We start from the raw sequence: 19,839 nt of genomic DNA, 5'->3' as shown, positions 1-19,839 counted from the left end.
TGGCAGTCGTACATTTCCAAGTAATTGTTTGGTACTTCAAAAATTAAAAATACGTACGACTGTTATCAAATATTCCACGTATTCCTGTAAAAATTAGCTTGTAAAAAGTAACTCTTTACACACAAACCGAATATGATTAATATTACGTTACATAAGAAACACATTTTTCTCTTCTGAGACCGTGAGATGCTTTGAGAGACCTCGACTTAATACTTAATGGCGACGTGGAAGATCAACAAACTTTGTAACGCTTGTTACGGACAACTCGAGGCGAAACTGCGATTCTTTCGCGCACTGTTGAGACGAGATTCGGAATTCTCGAGGCTCGATTTAGCAGAGAGAGAGAGAGGGAGGAGAGTTTCTTATAGGGTGGTTCTGAGTCTAACCAGAGAATCCGCATTTTGCAGCACCTTTGAATCCCGGTCCTTCACTACCTCTTTTTCTTTTTCTCTCTCTCTCTCTCTCTCTTTCTCTTGAGCTCACCCCCTCTTGCATGTTTGATTTGATAAGTACAAACGAGGGGGCGACAGTTCAAAGGAACTGCGAGATAAAACAAACTGTCTCCCGTGATGTGGGTTTGTTATTTCAGCATTACCGACGAAAGCGAAATATGCCGGCTGCTGCTGTTACCGCTGCTTTGTTTGTCGTGGAAGGAGACGCACAGATTGGCGTTTTGTGTCAATCGTCGTGATACGATCGTCTCTCCTATTAGAGCGCACGGTGAGTTTTCCCGGTCTGACTGTCGTCAATCCTCGTATATATATGTACGTTATACGGTCGCCTTACGTTCTTCGGAATAGCGCCGTAAATAATGATGCACATCGGATGTCTTCGGAAGGGAAAAATAAAAGGGGGAATCTAACGCGGATCGTTATCTTTGAGATCCTTCAAAGGATTTCTGCCCCGTTTCGACAGAAGTCGAAGATTTGTCGAGGATTTTGTTTCCACCTTTGCGCCTTTCGATTTGTCTCTTTCTCTCCTGCTCTTTCTCACATCTCCGTTAAAATTTTCTGTATGCTTTCTTGCTCGCGTGGAATTTGGTTATTAAAATCTACTTACACACGCTGAGGTTTTTCTTTCATTTTTCACCAATAGATGTTTTAGTAGAACGTAATCTGGTTATATGCCGAGATAGATACACGTGCGAGCAAACGAGAGTGTATAACTGTTCCTCGGCAATATTTTCTGTATTCCATAGCAAACAGAATTCGCAAATTGCCGATCAATCTGATTTGAAATTTAAATGCTTCCCGCAAACATATAGCGTCTACAATTTAGCGAGAGTCGGTATCAAGTTTATATTTATGCTTTTGACGAATTCACTTGAAACAAGTAGCAAATAATTACGTTATCACATCTGGACGTAATAACATCACATGTCGTTTCGAACAATTTACATCTGACTTCAGTACATTGGTTTCAAACTAGAGATCGAATGCTATTTCTTTTCTACTCGCGTATTATAAAAACTTTTGTGTACACATATTTTGTATTAAGTTTTTATTCAGTTTTATATAATTATGTAAGATTCAATTCTGTATATATATTAAATATTCATTATTATTATTATATAACATAAAAACTTTTCATTTCATCACGCGAGAGGTAGAACAGATAAATCCGTTACGTACATTTCGGCGTTGCGTGAACTGATTTTATTCTTGTGCCAAAGAGGAAAGTTGGAGGTGTGATCGCATTTTCGATCTATTTCAGAAGTTACCTTGACGTGCGGGTTATACGCGTAACGCGCGGTGTCCATTTTGGTTGCCGAACGAGCCAATAGCTGCTCGACGAAGTATCTTTCGCGTCAGTATTCGTGACTCGCGAGGGGTTGATAGATCGATTTACGATCGGTCGTAGCGCGGGAAGAGCGCGCAGAGAAAGAGAGAGAAGGAGAGAGAGAGAGAGAGAGACAGAGAGAGACAGAGAGAGACAGAGAGAGAGAGAGAGAGAGAGAGAGAGAGAGAGAGAGAGACAGAGAGAGAGAGAGAGAGAAGGTCGTGGGAGGGAAGCGCATTCGGAATACGTGATCGATGCGTCCATTCAGCCGAGCCCCGCAGCTACGACGGCAGCTCGAAAACTTCCAGGATGCATGATGTTCTCGCAACGAATGCGAGATGGACAGATTTACGAGATCGCATGCTTGCGAATGTTCCTTGTATGCGCTCGAGCGTGTTTAACCGATCGTAGAAACGTCGCGTGGCCTCGGGATAATTCACATCTCGCGAGACATTAAATTACAAAATATAGCGGAGCGGCAGAGCACGGAAAGTTGAGAGCTGTTAAAAGACGTGGCGGTTAATATAGTGGCACCAGGTGTCCGACAGACTAAAACACATTTTGCGAGCAAGGTAATACGGAAAATAGCGGACGAGTCTCTTTCTTTTAGCAAAATTTAAATGCACGTCATTGTTCTTTGTAATTATAAAATTCTGAAGTTTGTCGATGATAAAAAAAGATTTAGCTTGATCAAAGTAAGAAGTTTTCTGTCTTATCTAAAGTAAAAATCTTATAAATAAACGACAAAGATATTTTTTTTATACACAGAAATTTGTCTTTGAAACGCATAAATGATTATTTTTAATTGCGAGTGTACTCTGACTAATCTGTTTCACGATAGTTGTAAAGAATTCGAAAATCTAAACAGAGAGTTATTTTGACACTTAATGGATTTTAATTACAACGACGATGGGATAAAGCTGTCACTGTTCGAAGCGCGCGCGTGAAACTTGCGCGAGCGAAGCGAGTTTTAAGAGGGTTATATATCCCAGCCTCGTTTAAATAAAAAAGATGAAAAGCGCTCAACATGCAAATCAGACTATCCGTTTTGTTAATGCAAATATGCAAATGCATGGCTCGCCCCGTTGTTTACAGCGCTCACCTGCATTCTGTGGAGCGGCGGAGAGAAAAATCGGGCGGAACGATGACGCGCGCGCGCGTGCGAGAGATCGTGAGGCCGAATAATCGAGTTCTTCTTTCACTGTGCGCTTTTCTTTGTTGCGGTGTAACTCTAATGCCTCCGCAAATTCATGCACCGTTGCGATGTAATACGGTCGCGGAAACGTGGCTCTCGAGACAATTCAATTTCACGGTTTTCTTAAACTATTCTGACTCAGAGATAGAGATAGAGATAGAGAGAAAGAGAGAGAGAGAGAGAGAGAGAGAGAGAGAGAGAGAAAAAGAAATAAGAGAGATACACGAGAGAGAGAGAGAGAGAGAGAGAGAGAGAGAGAGAGAGAGAGAAGAAGAAAAAGAGAAAGAGCGCAAGCGGTACGATGAATTTAAAAGTGTTAAAAGCGCAGCACTAATCGAGCGACATTAAAACTGTAGTATAACTTAAAAACCTCATAATAGGTTTTTGGTGAAAGACAAATTTTCACACAATTATGACCAAATTGATAAAAAAATAAGAACAACACAAATCGATTCGTGAAGAACTTGTGGTGATAGCATCGCTTTCAACGTTTGCTGTCTCTCTCGCTCTCTCCTTTTTCAAGTTGTATAAATTTTATAGTAGTGCATCTCTCTCCTCCGGAGAGAAAACGGGGATCAACAACGCCGATAGCATCACGCGGTTTTCAAAGTGTTCTTAGAAATACAAGAAATACAAGAGAGCAGCTGACGGTGGCGCGTACGTATATAGAAGGTTCTTTTTTGATAAATATAAAAGTTATCTCTCAGGGGGAAGGGACATCGTATCCGGCGAGATCTATTTTTCTTTCGCCATGGCGGAAGTTCGCCGTGGTATTCTTACACAACGAAAAGAGGACAGTAATCCACGATTTCCGATGGTTTGAGAGGCGAAGCTTTTCCGAGAGGGTTCTTCCGAGAGTGGGAAGGAGATGAAGATATCAAAATTGCTGAAGTCTCCCGGCCGATGCCTCGACAGCATTAAACTTTCACACACTTCAACGGCACACGCGAGGAGTATTAGCAAATTCGAGAGAACAAGTATATTAAGTAGTTGATATTTATGTGAAAACTTTCTCCTATTTTCTGCGACATTTTTCATTGTCCTGTTCTTTTAATAAATCGGGTGTAAATTAAGAAAAACGATTTTATCTGCTCTTCAATTACATAATATTTTTTAAATTTCAAAGCAATATACACCTGCAAAGAAATGGTCTTTTCTCACTGTTTTTCGCAAAACTAAACAAAAAACAATATTTTGCAAAACATGGCGCGAAGATCAAAGTACTCTGTAAAAAGTTTTTTATGGCGTCTCGAATATTTTTGTTTCTATCTCTTTTCCAAAGCCTGCCAGTCTGTTCTTATTTTTCGTGTGCTTTCCGTAAAAAGATATCCCGGTTTACTTTAAGGAGCCGGAAGGTGCAAAGTAAACCGGTACTTGGCGGTTTAAGAGATTGTAAGAAGACAAGGTAACGTCTAAAATTTCGAGAGCTACGAACCCGTTACGCCAACCCCCCGTGTCTTTTTCAACACGCTGTTCTTCTTGATTTACCTTTCTCGCCGCTACCGCGCCCCTCGTCAAGTCTTAACGTTTTTTTTTTCGTTTTCCAATTAGGAAAACGAGACGAATCAATAAAAGTGGAACAAAAACACGCAGAGAAAGTCGAGAAAAAAAAGAGAGAAAGAGAGAAAAACGGCAAAGAGAGATCGCACCTCACGACGTTGCAAAAACAGATCTTTAAAGAAGGGTGGTGCTTGAGGGGATGCGCATATAGACGAGATTTCCAGATGGACTCGCCCCAGGCTCTCGTACGAAATCGAATAGAAGCTTCTCGCGGATTACATACGTTCTCCTTCGCCGAGCGAAATCGCCGCACGTGTTTTCGCAAGACGAACTAATCCTTGTCCTTCCCGCAAGAGAGAATTCACATATATAATATATTTTGCTGTGAAGTATATGAAAGGGAAAAGATAAAAACAAATCGGTCGTACATATGTACGCATTCTTACATAAGACTGCAAGTAGACAACTTCATTTCTTACATAACAAAAGAGAGAAATATATAATTTTTTTTAACAAAAGTTTTCTGACAATGATAATATTGCGTGTGTTAATTACATTCACCGAATTATCTCATCATCTTTTCTCAACGAGGTATCTGTTCTTTTATTTCATCAAAAGTGTCACGCGCAAGGATGTTTTTAATTGGACGATCGCATCACATCCGTGAAGTTCCTATTTGAAAAACGTCAAAGAAGTAATCAACGCGAGGTGGCGTTGACGCTTTTTATCGCGCAATTTATCAAGCACCATATTGACCGATTTGACAAAGTCCGTAGACGACGAGAGACGTATCGACAGCGTCAACGTTTGTTGTTAGGATACAAACGTTGTCTGGTATCAATTTGTAGAGGAAGAGACTGATGTTCGAGCCGGCCCCAGTATTTCGGCGTAATAGAGCGCGCATAGGCGACCAAAAGCCGACGCAAACAAGTTACAGAGCGCGAGTTACGAATTTCGTGCATGTCGGAAACCGGGCACGCTGCTGGGACGCGCCGCAATCGCAAAGTAGTTTAATTGGATTTTCAGTGAGATTAAAGCGAACATAGGCGACTACGCCGCGCCACGATCGCGATAGTCGCAATACCGGGGACTAGTTTCATTCGCATCGCGACATAATAACTTTTTACGTCGTGAACAATCCCATTTTTTTCCGCACCGTGTAACGCGCACGAGCTCTGACAGTAGAAATTTCAAGGCGCGTTTTCGATCGCTGACAAAAATTGCTGAATGCACATGTGCGTGTTGCTGAAATTTACGACAACAAAATCAGAAGTTATTCAAATAGATCTCGCTACAGTGAAATATTTACATAATTTTTTCGCGCCCGTCTTTTTCGAAAGAAAATCTATTTCGTGAACTAAATTTAAATCGCGTGCATACAACAATTAAATTGACGCGAATAAGCGAGCGTACATAAACTCGATTAACGTGCGATTGCTCTTGCCTAGAGCCGAAGTCGTAAATAACCGTCGAAACGACGATGCGAAGTAGGTCGTTTGCGATCTCCGCCCGCGGAAAATCTCCGTTCCGCTGAATTCCACACCAACGAGTTTTAATGGTTGCACCTCAGAATTAGACGTTGCGATAATATTCCATATATAACACGCACGGGAAAGACGAATACGCAACGATCTCGCAAAAATAACATTTCGGGTTTGATATTTCAAAACTATATTAGTTCCCGTTTCCGTTACCACAGAATGTAAACAAATAGAGGAGAATCTAATGTACGTGTAGCGCAAATGTACGAGAATATGTGTATAAAATAAATAAAGATATAAAAATGTGATTGTACGTTAAAAGAGAGAAAGAGAGAAAGCAAAATGACAGAGAAAAGTGCTTTCATAAAGAGAGAAATATAAACTATAGATTTTATTAATTCTAAATATGATGTGTGTGTATTGATATATATATATATATATATATATATATATATATATGTATATGTATATATAAAATATAATTAATATTCTCGTACTCTAATACTAAAATATCAAGTTTCCTTGGGTCTCTAAAGCTCGGCCTAGCCTTATTAAAGCTATTTAAAAGCGGATCCATTTTGTACTCTTTAAGAAGCTTAAGTCAAATTTTCAATTGATTAAATATTACCAATAGAAAAAAAGATAGTCGCTTCTCAAACGGAAAAGGTTCTTTAAAGAGCTTACAGCCATTAACGCAACTCGCAACAGTCATAAATTATGCTCAAGCTAATGCAAATACTCTTGTAAAACATTATTCTCCATTTACGTAAATACGTGTACGGCATACTGACTGGTAAAATACAAAAAAAATCTGAGAAAAATTGATAGCAAAAAAACAAATCCGTGAAATAACGTTACCTGTAAATTGAATCGTTGTTAATACGACGACGAGATGATCAAAGCGTTGTTAACCGCTGCATTAAAGCCGGTAATGTACATATAGGTACGTACTTCTGCTGTTAATGGAACGCCGTTTGTAACGGTCCGTAATGCCTGAAGGTGAAATCTGTCAGAAGAACACGTAATCGTCGTTAAAATTGTGGTTGGAGAATTTCCCGTATTTCGGTGGCATAGCTTTCAACAGATCAGCGTAAGTTAAGTCACTTTAGGGTACTATGAAAGAGGAGAACAACCGGACAAGAACAGGTTAGTACTACTGGCCTCGGAGGTGCAACTCGCGAGACATCTTAGAGCGACCCAAAATCCGCGGAAACGCGTCCCCTGTCAGCTCGCGGGTGGTAACATGTTGTAAAAGCATTGTAACGCCCGTCTTAATTCTCTTCAGAACGCGCGAAGTCTCTCAAATGTTAAAATAATAAAAGCTCGGAAATTGTCAAAAACGATTCATTAAATGAAAAGAATTCGTTAATTTTTGCTAATCGTCTAATAATTAAACTAATAAACAAAAAGCAAACACACATGGAATGTAAATGTATTCACACACATTCAAATGTACAAAGAAAAAGAAATAAGAAATAAAATGTAGGAATTATAATGTATTGTTTTGTTTGGTCGTATGATATTTTATATTCTGACAGCTTGCTTTCCAAGATGAAATGGAAGATGTACAGTGTGTGTGTGTATGTGTGTATGAGAGGTTCCATATGTTTGCTTCTCGGGGAAAAATTTGACTTGCATCGCAATGGTGAGGAAAGTTCAGAAAGCAATTCCTCGAGAATTTTTCATCTTTGTAAAGAAAAAAAGATTAAACTTCGCACTTTCCGCTTTTCCACAGCGGCAATGAATATTTCCTGTCAAAGCACATCGAGATACTTCACAAAAATCGTCTGTTCTGCGTATCGACTATTGTCAACAGCACACGTTTTTTTTTTCTTTTTTTCTGTTACGAATTAAAGTGAAAACGATGTGTGTCACGATCGCGACGTAGAAAAATCCATTATTCTCATGAAAAATTCGAACAAAACGAACGGGAGAGCTTGCCAGCGCTCTTCAGCGCCGACGCTTTCGTAAGAGAACTTTTCACTTTGTTAGCGAACGCCTATTCTTATCGACGCGCCGAAGCAGAACAGTGTACAAATTAATCTTCTAAAAGCATCGACCCTCCGCTCGCACCGAACCTCTTGTACTTGAGAGACCGGTCGAAATTCGCGAAGAGAGCAGCTGCGCGCGAGGCCGACTTTGATGCCCTAAAATTCGCGCGTGGGTGAGCACGGAGTGCGAAAGTGTCACGAAGAAGACCGAACGGAAACGAATAAGATTCCGAATTATTCGTCTACGGTTGTCACTGGAATGATTCGATAAAGTCTATGACAAACGTATTCTTCTTCCCTTCGACTTGCTTTCGGTCTTACTGAAAAGAGAATCGCACCCTGCCCTCCTCTTTAAGCAACCGTAGAAAATTTCGTTAAGTGGATGTAGCATTTCGCGAGACGAGTGTGCGTTAATGGGCTTTCTACACGAGTCCAATCGATTTTCTCCAAAGTTGGAGAATTAATATACGCGTAGGAGAGTCCCTCCTTCCTCCCCCCCGCTTGGATTTTCGGAGCCACGTTATTGCACGCAAAGAGTTAACCATCCAATGGTACTTACAGCTTTTCCTCTCGGTCTGAAATCACGGCCTGATTATAGCGTCGTAATTAGTGAAGTAGAGGCTCGCGGACGCGAGAGTGCGCGTGTATAAGCAAACCGACGATAATTAATTACGCGGCTTAACAGTGGCGTTTAAGTTAATGCTCGGACCGTGTGCTTACTGCCGGGTTTCCGGGCGAACTAAATTTAATATCGTGCCTATTACAATCTACCGGATTATATTTTGGTATGTGGACGGCGCGCGCGTTACACAGATACCGCACGTTTGGAGTTGTGTGTGTATGTGTGTGTATGCATCCAAGGTCTGCCGGACCCGAGGCAGCGGATGTGGCTAGAATTCCGGTCCGGAACAAGGGCGGTTTAAGAACATTGTTTCGGCTGCCCTCGTTACATCCCCTTGGCCGTCGACTTTCGTTTTCCTAATTATTCTCTCGCAAATAAAGACGTCTAGAGAGCATGAATGTTGCGCCGTGAGTTTGCTCAACTTTTGTAGCGCGCGCGCGGCTTTTCGTAATTACATGTTATAACGGATGCCAACATTTTCCACGCGCGCACGCACACACACACACATACACATCAGTGCGCCGCACATTCTTCTTTTCAAATCATAATATATAGCAGCGGGTATAACAATACGCTTTAATTATCTAAATCTCGTTTTAAATTCAATTGTTGCAGAGAAAGATCAGAAAGAGAACACGCGGAATACTCCACGTGTGGAAATGTGGAGTTTTTATATCGATGAATAGACCATACATAATACACACTTACATAGTTTCTCTTTTAAACCTCCCCTTATTGTTTAAAATTGTGTAAATAAGTTTGATATTCTTTTTTCCGTTTAAAAGTTCGTTCTTATATTCGTACGATTACTATCTCACCGAAAATAAATAAATCGCATAGACACGATTTACAGCACGTTACGCGGGACGTGTTGGAGAGTCCAGGTTACCATCACCCTTTGTTCTTTTGCGAGCTGGCCGTTTTCTTTGGTCCCTTTTGCAGACGCCCGGCGAGAATTACGACCTGGTTCTAACAGAACTTTCGCCTCCAATTCGAACGACAAAGTATTCTGTCTTTCTCCTTTCCAAACTACTCGTCGTGCCACCCCTTTCTCATCGTATCTCTACTCTTCGCACAACTCCATCCTTTTCCCACCATTAACGGCGAGGAAAACGGACTTAATCCCAGGCAGCTGGCCAGTAGTGTATCTGGACGGCGTGTCCGTAACGGAGCCTCGAGGATCGAAATGTTTTTAAAACGTCCCGCTCGCGATTAACTAAATTCCCAACGCAATTCCCTTTCGTCGGCGTGCCCCCGTCAGTATTGACCTTTCTCGACTTAATTGTACATCGATGCCGATAATTTCCGTTTTATAGAAGAATCGATACAATATAAAATTTACTTCGCCGCGAGAGCGCAAAAACGCGCAAGATAAGACTTGATTTCTTTTATTTTTTCTGTCCTTTCTCTCTTCTCTTCTCTTTCTCTCTCTCTCCCTCTTTCTCTCTGCTAAATAAAAATTTATTATTTTCAAATATAACTCAGTGATTAGAGTTGCGTAATTAATTTTATACCCGATCAAATTGTTTTCTTCCATTTGCAATTAGAATGTATTGCAACCCACACAGAATTATTTGCATAAGCCGATTACCGCGATTCTTTTTAATTCCGATTCAGACAACTGGATGTGCACGTATTAGAGTATGCTTTAATGGAGTCTTATAGTCCGCGAAACGACCGACATTCGCGGAACTTCATAGTCTGGAAATCCCTTTATCGCAAAGAGAGCGAAGTTCTTTGAAGAAGCCCTAGGAAACGAAGCCTTCGAATACGATGCCGTTCTCTAACGGGGAGAAGAGAGGGAGATAGAGAACGGTCGATAGCTATTACTGGCTGGTTTCCAATCTTCCAGTCGATAAATTACACGTCCGTTGATCATACCGTGAGGATTCCATTCGCGCCCATCGCGCGTCCGGTTCGACCGGAAAAAAATTCACTGGCAGCAGTCAAACCGCGGCTATAAAGTATCGAGTGACGCTCGTTCTCTCTTTTTCCCTCTCTCTCTCTCCTGTCCGATGCGAGGACCGAGGGACAATACGTGAGGTACGATGAGCGAGGAAAGGGATTGCTGATTGCAACATGGAGGTGCGCCGATACAGGGGGTTCGGGGGACGGACTCTGGATGTCGGCAGCAGCTGTGAAATGTTTATGAAGGCCCGACTAATTTATCACACTCGCACACAACAAAGTTTGTGCGCGCGTGCCGACTTTATCGCACTGGCTGATACGAATCGCAACCGCCAAATCGATACACACCGCCGAATTAAAGCGCATCCATATTGGGAGAGAAGCTCTATCACAGAGCTATTCGAAGAATAATAATTAGGTCGGTTTAAGAGTCCGTGATTTTAAATTTAATTTGTTGCACTCCGAGAATTGCCCGGAGTAGAAATTGAATTACACAGGTGGAGAATTCAGAATAATGTGACCCGACCGATAAAATATATCGTCCAAGTTATATCAGCTATTTTTTTTTACAAGCGACCAAGGTGAAAGATTGTCGCGATTTGCCGTAAAATAGTTGCAACATCCCAAGGGCGACCGAGCGGCAAGTTCCGAACAAGCGATCGTTCAAGGAAACGATAACTGATAACATAGATTTTCAGAAATGCGCTGGCTGGCTACCGAGGTGTTACAAAGTTTGCAAAATGGAGCGACATTACTTTCCAAGACCCGCAACAATTGCGGCTGCATCGATCGATTTATTCGAGAAATTATTCGTAAAAACTTTTTCCGTAAATAAGGAAAAACCAAAGTACCTACTCGAAGTATAGTGAATCGCGTGTGTCGCGAACATTTTTTCGCAAACATTCTTTCCGCGAACGCACTCATCATCCGCAAATCTCCCGAGCACGATGGATAGATACTAGGATAGCTTCTCAATTTGACGAAATGAAAGAGAAGATCCGTTGTCGGTAAAAGTAGGTTGCCGTCTGCGAGGGTGCTTGATGGACGTCTTTTACGCGGGCACGTAGGGCGCGTAACCGTCGCGCGTACTGTGTTACATAGATCGAGGTGTTCTTCGGGAGCATTTGCGCCTTCCCACAGGTATCAGGAGATATATCACGGAGTGTGACAAGGGACCGGGACAATGGAATCGTATGATCCACACACGTACTGGGGCATCTATTCCGCGCACAATGCGTTTGCGAACGGCGATCCGGTTCAGCGGTCGCTTTTAAACCGCACGTAGCCGAAATAACAAGCTTACCGCGAGAGGTAATCGAAGAGAAAGGAGACGGGAGCAAACCCGAGACTTGAGAAGTGTCGCAAAACCTCATCTCGCGTTGCCAGAGAGAAATTCTCTGCGTTAAGTCGGAGCGAGTTTGTACGCCGTCAAAAATGAGATTTTTTTAGTTAAAGCGGTAAAATAAAGAACGCGAGCGAGCGGTCAAACCGATTAGATTTGCACGTTTAAAGTATGACAGTTCTGTAGCGTAAACTGCTTTTGAAGAAAATTCCGAGCTTGACAGAGAAAAGTTTTGTGTGTACGTGTGAAATAAAATTAGTTTTCTTATTGTCGCGCAAAGAAAAAACATGGAATTATAATATTATTTAATAAGAAGTTATTGACTGTAAGCGTGCATTTGACGTTATAAGTAAACAATAAGACTAAAAAGAATCGTATAATTTTTTTGTAATATTCTTTGAGCTCGCAATTTGCACGGATCATCTCAAACACAAGTGCATTAATTGTAAGCGATGTCGAAAGATGGCGGAATTTTGAGAATTCCCAGTAAACACAAAGTAACAGTAACATAACATTACTGTTACGTTACTGTTACTTTGTTAAAGTTAGGCCGCTGCGTTCACAGGAGTAAATGTATAGATCTTAATCAGCGCGCGTGCGAGAAACAAGAGAGAGAGAGAGAAGCTGGGGAAATAATCGTATTTTGCGCCAAATGTGTGTGGACCTACGTCGCGCCTTTGAAACATGCATGGCGTTAACCGCATTTCGCCAGACACTCAATAATGCAGCTTGATTACCCTAAATAATGCACCATTATCATTCGATCTGTCCCGTAATCATCCGATTAATCAATTATTAAACGCCGGCCCCGATAGTAAATGTTGCGGCCGGCGCGTATTCACGAGGGAGCGTGTGTCCCGCGCGCGTTTCGATGTCGCGCCGAGCGTTTATCTAGTTTTGCAATTCGTCACTCGGGCACACGCCATTTCGAGGCGGTATGAGATGGTTTTCGCAAAATGAGCACATGATACGTCCAGGTCTGGATGAGAGGGGAAGAGGGCAATCCCACCGTTACGTCAATATTTCACCGTCATCGCGAGCCATCGACGAAATTCCATCGAAATTTCGAGCGTTAAAGAGCGAATTACGTTAATCTGACAAATAGCCCGCGTATTCCCCGACATGATTTTGAGCGCGTGTCGAAACTACTTCCGATACTCTGCTAATTACTAACGATGTAGTATCGACGGTGTATTACATCTCCGCCGCTTAAGGAATGAACGTGTCGATTGTGTTGCTGCAATCGACGAATGCAATCAATGTAAAACATGACGTGAATAAGCTACTGTCTGTTTCGATACTCGATTTTGAGCAGAACATGCGAAACACGAGCCATATCATAAAACTTTACAGCAATAATCCAATCTTAATAAATTCGCCTCTGTGTGCGGGAGCAATTTTGAAATCGCGATGCAAATACACGCGCGATCGATCAACCATCGTGTGACGTTGTTTCCGGCCAAAATCGATACGCGCCAATCTCTTCTCTCTTCCTACAATCACGCGCTCACGTAGGAGGCGATGATGAAGCGATCACATCGGGACCCGCGTCTATGGACATCGGCGAAGCGTGAGCGCGATCAAAAACCAGACGTGCGTTTATGCAAAAAGCTTTAACGTCAGCTTGTTCACGGAAGCTCGTTACACGTTAATCTTTCCGCGGCAAATACGCTTGGTTTTTTTTTGTATTTTTTTTTGCTTTTTTTTTTTTTACCCCTTGCCTCTTCCTCGCCCTCCGGCTGCAAATCCCCTCTAGCCACACCACTCGCTTGCCTCTTTATATCCGTGATATTAGCTACGCAGGTCGGTCGCATGGAAAAAATGCTAATTTTCGTTGCAGACCTCACAAACGTTCCCCTCCTCTCCGCCATTTCACTTGTGGCCCCCGCGTTGTTTCGCCCATCCGACGTGTGTGGTGGTCTGTGTGGAATATTACGCCGCCTCTTTATAACTGAATATCTAATACGCTTGTCTCTCTCGTCCCGAATACCAGGAAGACAACAAGAGAGAAAAGGAGACAAAGAAACGAGAGAGAAAGAGAGAGAAAGTCTGTGCGTGGATGGCAAAACGGGAGACACGCGCCCGGAATGGCTTATAAATAACGCGAAGTGCCTTAATATTGAAAACAAGTCTCAAGTCTCTCTCTAAAAAGCGATGACAAGACATCCGTTACGTGCGTTGGCGCCAGATGCGCCCATCTTATTACGTATGAATGAAATTGCCGCCGCGCTTTTGTAATACGCTGCTGAGCGCAAAGCGCGCGGAGTCTCGGCGATTCAATTTTTAAAATTCCATTTTGTTTGCTACTATAGATGCGTAACAGTGCACGGTATGCGTGACTGCAGTGGTGCGGAAGCGCAAACGGCTCGAGGAAAAACGTGTGTCCCACATTTACGTCCCCGAATAATTTCCGCAGACATCTTGCATTTCCAACGCTATACGCGTGCATTATTATTCGATCGGATTCTACCTTTCACCATCGTAAATCATCTCCCTGATTTACATAACTTGTTTCGCGACATGAAATCTTAATTACATTTTGCAAAGATGTTTTTTTTTTTTTTTACTTTTACGTCACGTTAACTTTCTCCACGATAAACTTGATGAGCGCGGCTCGCTTTTACAGTGTTCGTAAATGCATAGAAGTTACTTGACCGTTTACACGAGGCGTTACTTCTCTGCCGACATACGCGCGCTTCGTTAACTTCCGACCGCGGGTGCAGCGAAGTGAAGCAAACTAACTTGGCGAGAGCGTTGACTACTGTAGACCTAGTCGAATAACTAACTAAAGTCGTTACGAGAACGAAGGAACAAAAGTGCGGAGCCGGCCGTGTCAATTGCAATCGGGCTTAAATCTCGGGCGTCTCTACCAAGCGCTAAACTTCGGCAGCTCGCTTGCGGTCGTGCCATAAATTAGAGACCATAACTTGGCTTCGTCCTGCGTCGGTTTCGTCACGCACTCGGCAAGGTGGCCTCTTAAATCCCAGTCGCGCATCAAGATTTACGCCTCGCGTGTACGTCGCGCTCGTAATCGCTCGTCTCTTCTGGTCGACAAACGTGCCGGCGCATTTCTCTGTGAAATAGTGCAACGCGATGATGCATTATCGAGTGGGCGGGCGCGCTTTCCGCTTCGACTACTCGAACAGTGTCTGAGCTCGATCCTTCATGCGAGTTTCGCGAAACGTATCTCCGCGTCAGGATTCGTAAATTAATTACCGCCTCGTACATTCTCCTAGAGGAAAGCTTTCAAAATCACTAGAAATTCAAAGAAATTGTTTTGGCAAAGATGTAAAAAAATGGCAAATTATCGAATATTGAAGATGAGATCTTAAATTATAAAATTTTTGTCAAAATTGTAATATATATATACAATGTATTTTTTTAATCCCTGAAAGCTTCATTTAGAGATATAAAAATGTGATGTTCATTAAATATTTATGAAAAACGTTAACTTATTATTTCATTTTAATCGAATTTTTTTCTTTCCGGTGTAATATCAACACGGTCGGTGTAGTTTATGTTTCCTTTATACAAACTGCTAATAATTCTTCCGACAACAGGATCAAACTCACGCCTTGTAAATAAACACATCCGCGTGCAAAACCTTAGCGCATAGGCGTATAAATATTCGCAGTAAAGTTGTTTGGCGTGATTCGATGTGATTTCTTTCGGCGGAAAGTTAACGTTCGTCGGAAATTACAAGCGACTTTATCCGATACATCACCGCGGCCAAGCACCACGGCATGCTTCGGGTAAATAATAAAAATACATTATTCAACTCTCCCCCAACTTTATAACGAAGTGCTCGAAAGTTAGCGCGGCGTTTCGCTTTACTCCGACTCCAGTCACTTTGCCTCTTTGTAAGCGACTTAACCAAGTTTTTGCAAACTATCCGTCGCCACGTCGGGGTAGCGGGTGGTACCTTCCCACTATCGCAAAACGCCGCGAGTCGTTTCACGCGCATTGCCCATGCGAAATATACTCTACGCTCTTTCGAGTTCATTTCCGTGGGTGCTTACCTTGCGCCGCCGAACGACAAAGAGAACGAAGAAGCCTCGGGTCCAAATAATCCAGTGGTTACGTGCTTCTCTGCGCTGCTGGTTTGATGTACACCGCACTCGCGAACGCGAACGGGAAACGCGATGTCAGGAAAAAAAAATTACAAATTAACACTCGCGTTCGCTTGTTTCGATGGAGAGCGCTTAAATAAATTATTACGACGCAAACGATCGAACGGACGGTAACGGGCAAACACACTCTGCAACAACAAAAAAATTGCACCCACACATTAGACAAAGGATGTGAAAGTAACAGTTCGATTTTGTTTCAATTATTTGTAAAAGTACAGATTAGTTTTTTTTTAAATAAGTGCGTGTATATTCCGTAAGATATTACGGACGTAATGTAATTGCGTTCGATCTGTCTCGTAAGATACATAAAGCTCGACTCGATATCATTGTTGCTGCAGATCGCCGCGATAAAAGGAACAATGGCGCATACCGCGCTACGTTCCCAAGCAACAGCACCATCGTCTCGACCAATAGACTACAGCCTAGCGGAATGATATAAGAGCAAATTTAATAAAATCATTCCAAGGCAAAGAGAGAGAAAGAGAAAGAGAGACAGAGAGGAGAGGCCATGCCAGCCTCTGTGCCTCTGATACTATTCGCGCAGCACTCGGAGGAGGAACGTCTTTTCGAGATGAAACACGGCGGAAGAAAGAAAGGGCTTGTATACGTCGAAGAGGGTCGTTCGCCCTCTGTCCTGCTGTAGGTGGCTAAATTTCGCGAGAATTCCATGAACGAAGATTGCAATAAGAGCCGGGGCAACTAGTGAATTTTTCATGCCAACGAGTCGAGGCAGAGGAGAGCGTGTACCGCTTGCGCGCACACAGCCGTGTATTTTTTATGTACATTCTATTTTTGCTTTTCTCCCTACTCCCCTCCTCACGGTTCTACATCATCCTTCCCTTCCGCTAACCTACCCTTGCGCTTCCGCTCTCTTATTTCCACTTCTCCCCCGATCTTCTCTTGGCTCGCGATCGCACACACAGCCGAGCGTCTTCCGCCATGCTCTTCTTCTTGCCGTCCAGCGAAACTTGCGCATCGGAGGCAGAGAAAATTTAATTTAGAACGCCCAAGAGGGAGGGAAAAAACGGCGAAGAAACCGGCGCGGACTGCGGAGATGCAAAAATAAAGTTGTAAGGTCAAGCCAAGTTCTTTTATAACCGGTTGATTAAATTGCGAAAGAATAATTTGAAGAGGAATGGCAGTGAATAGACTTCGGCAAGCGACGAGGCACGCGGCCGTGAACGCGGATCGGAACTTTTTCTAAACGAGCTCTTCCCGTCTCGCTTTACCGTCGGATAAACTCCTGTAATTGAAACAGTTTAACGTTCCTAAACATAATGAAATTGCGTGACAACGAATACACAAGAGAGAAAAAAATAACGATAGACGATAGTATATATATAAATTTTCAAAAGCGACTGCATTTTACATTCCATTTCCGGTAAATGCGCACTTCGATAAATCGATGTGAAATTTCAATTCATTTTCTCACTGACAAAAAAGATAATAAATTTATTCCATTAAGCGCGATAAGAAAATTACAGTGAATTATTTAAACCCTTAAACCGCTTGGATTAAATAATATCGATACAATACAGTGCACAAAATTATAAGCGACAGGTGTGCGTGTGAAAAGGGTTAAGATGGCTCCAACGATGAGTCGGGAAACGAGCAAAACGGGCGAAAGGATAGAATTGAAGGGAGATACGGTCGGTGAATATTTTAGACGTGCTAGGAGAACGCGGAAGAGCGGGTGGAGTGAGAGGATATTTTTCGAGGCGCCTCTGTAATTGGCGAGTTGAATCATTGATTAGCCGGCAGGCAGACGGCTTATGCCGAGCCTCTGCCACACCTCCCCCCGTCCCTCGCTACCGATCTTCTCCGTTCAACTGACTGCCACCCCCCTGGTCCCCCAGCGCCAGTCAGTAAGGGTAAAACCTAATGTAGCCTAAGATATTACCCCGCCAGATTAAAACTCCGCCGAGTGGTAGAAACGGTCGTCCTTGTAATAATGCAGAAATTTAATTAGTCTGCCGACAACGTGTTTTCACACTTTCGCCATTATGACGCGAGCACCTCCCACCGGTCGGCTCGATCTGCGTAACGATTCCGTGAAACATTAACGACTTTGCACGGTGACGTTCGCGGCTTTTCGTTTTTCGAACGCAACGCTGCACTTTTGAACATTCAACAATCTAAAGGATGTATTATAATTATTTGAAACACGTACGTAAATGATACAAATTTGATGAAAAAACAAAATAACGATGTTTCTAAAAAGCAATAAGTACGCGTTAATTAATGAAATCGTTTCGCAGCCGATGCATCGATCGATTTCCTCGAAAGAAGCAAAGTGTCACGATGTTAACTTCGTAATCGCCGCGGGTGCACTGATAACAAATTTGATAACGTTAAAATCCCGGAACTCGATAACCGCGTTATTCCAACGCGCGGTTCTTGCGGTCTCCGGCTCTGAGCCGCAAAAATATTATGTTACACCTCCGAGGAATCGAGAAAAGTTTCGCGAGCAGTGGCGGCGGCAGCGAGCAAAATAAGACTCGGAAGAAAGTGGAGAGGCTGGTCGTGGCGTTCAAACGAGTTGCCAAGAAGTTTCGCCGAAGAATGGAAACTCTCGTCGCCCATCGTCGGTACCGCTGAGCGAAGCTACCCTCTTCTTTTTCCTCGACTTCATCCCCTTCGCATCTCCCCGACCGCAATCCCTCGCCTAGCGCAACAATCCGCAACGCCCTTCTGCGCGCGCGCGCCCCCCATCAAACCGAAAGTGCCACGAAATAAAACTTGTTTTCGACAGGCTGGGAATTTCATTTGCCTCCGCTGTGCGTGTTCCCGCAAACGCACCAAGGACACGTCCGAGTCGCGATTCAATCGGATCGATCGGCCGTGTCTGATAGTGGATGCGAGCGGAACGTGTCGAAGAACAGCCGAGGTGTGTTCCCTTTTAGAGAATTCTTTTGGGAAATTATTTCATAGGATTACACACGCGCGCGTAAATAATAGTGTAACAGTGATTGCTAAAGGAATCAAGTTTTGTCATTGGTTTCTATATTTACGAGTTCCTTTAGGTGTGCGCGATTTAAAAAATCACAAACTTGTAGTTGTACTACTTTTTCTCAACCAGAAAAGCGATGGTTTTATTATTAATAAAGTGCTGCTCTTATTTTAAATTTTTTTAGAAACATATGTTGCATATCTAAAAGAATATTATTTTTTTACATTTTATTTCAGGTTTGATATTTGTACCTGAATTTTCTCCAACACAGACCGACACATTGTTATACTCTGCTTACATTAGTTTTCGGTTCGGGAATGAAATGGTTTTTTGCGTTAGAATTAAACTTGTCGAATCACAATTGGCTTTTCAAAATGGTTGTTGATGAACATTGCTATATTGGGACGTCTACAACATTTTTCCGCCGTTTTACCACCACAGCATTCGTCATATTTTTGCCACGTAAGCGATATTTTATTTGCGTTCTGCAACGAAATGCAGAAAGTGCACAAATCGCTGTGATAGCCTCTGTACACAGACTAAATATCTTCAGTTATGTTATGCGTCAAATTAACCGTCTATGTCAAATTGTGTTGCGCGTTACTAATGGCATACACAGTAACGCCAAATGAATAATTCAGAGGTCCTACTAATATTGCGATATCGGACTAGTAAGCTGACTGGCCTGTAGTCTCTTGAGCATTGGCAATTTTGTATTAGCTCGCTCTCTAACATAACGGCTGTTCGCCAATTACGCAAATATTTAATGGCAAACTCGCTCGGAAGAAGCTAATTCGCGTCGATCAAACGCGACATCAATGGCGCCGACGAGTCGTTCATCGTTTATGGACTTGAATTTTGTATTAACGATTGAAAAGAGCTCCACTCAATAGACGCCGTCTCTTTCTTCGTCTTTAATTAAGTATAATCCAAAATATATA

At 42.6% G+C, this 19,839-nt stretch overlaps 1 protein-coding gene across 17 annotated transcripts in view; it reads right to left on the bottom strand.

Moving 5' to 3' along the window:
* LOC109852009 (CUGBP Elav-like family member 1) overlaps positions 1 to 19,839 on the bottom strand; it is a 406,212-nt gene that overhangs the window by 336,998 nt on the left and 49,375 nt on the right. For 15 of the 17 annotated variants that reach the window (XR_002249961.1, XR_002249960.1, XM_020422721.1 and 12 more), the window contains 2 exons: positions 15,838 to 16,076; positions 6,814 to 6,961 (listed from right to left, as the gene is read on the bottom strand). The gene's annotated coding sequence lies outside the window, so the exon portion shown is untranslated. The remainder of the gene's footprint in view (positions 1 to 6,813; positions 6,962 to 15,837; positions 16,077 to 19,839) is intronic. The other 2 variants (XM_020422724.1, XM_020422730.1) reach the window with 1 other exon arrangement.

The sequence above is a fragment of the Pseudomyrmex gracilis genome, unplaced genomic scaffold (assembly GCF_002006095.1).
Source record: "Pseudomyrmex gracilis isolate BER0280 unplaced genomic scaffold, ASM200609v1 scaffold_23, whole genome shotgun sequence".
NCBI classification, from domain to species: domain Eukaryota; kingdom Metazoa; phylum Arthropoda; class Insecta; order Hymenoptera; family Formicidae; genus Pseudomyrmex; species Pseudomyrmex gracilis.
The sequence above is the reverse complement of the archived record's forward strand: the minus strand, read 5'-3'. Positions and strand labels throughout refer to the sequence as shown.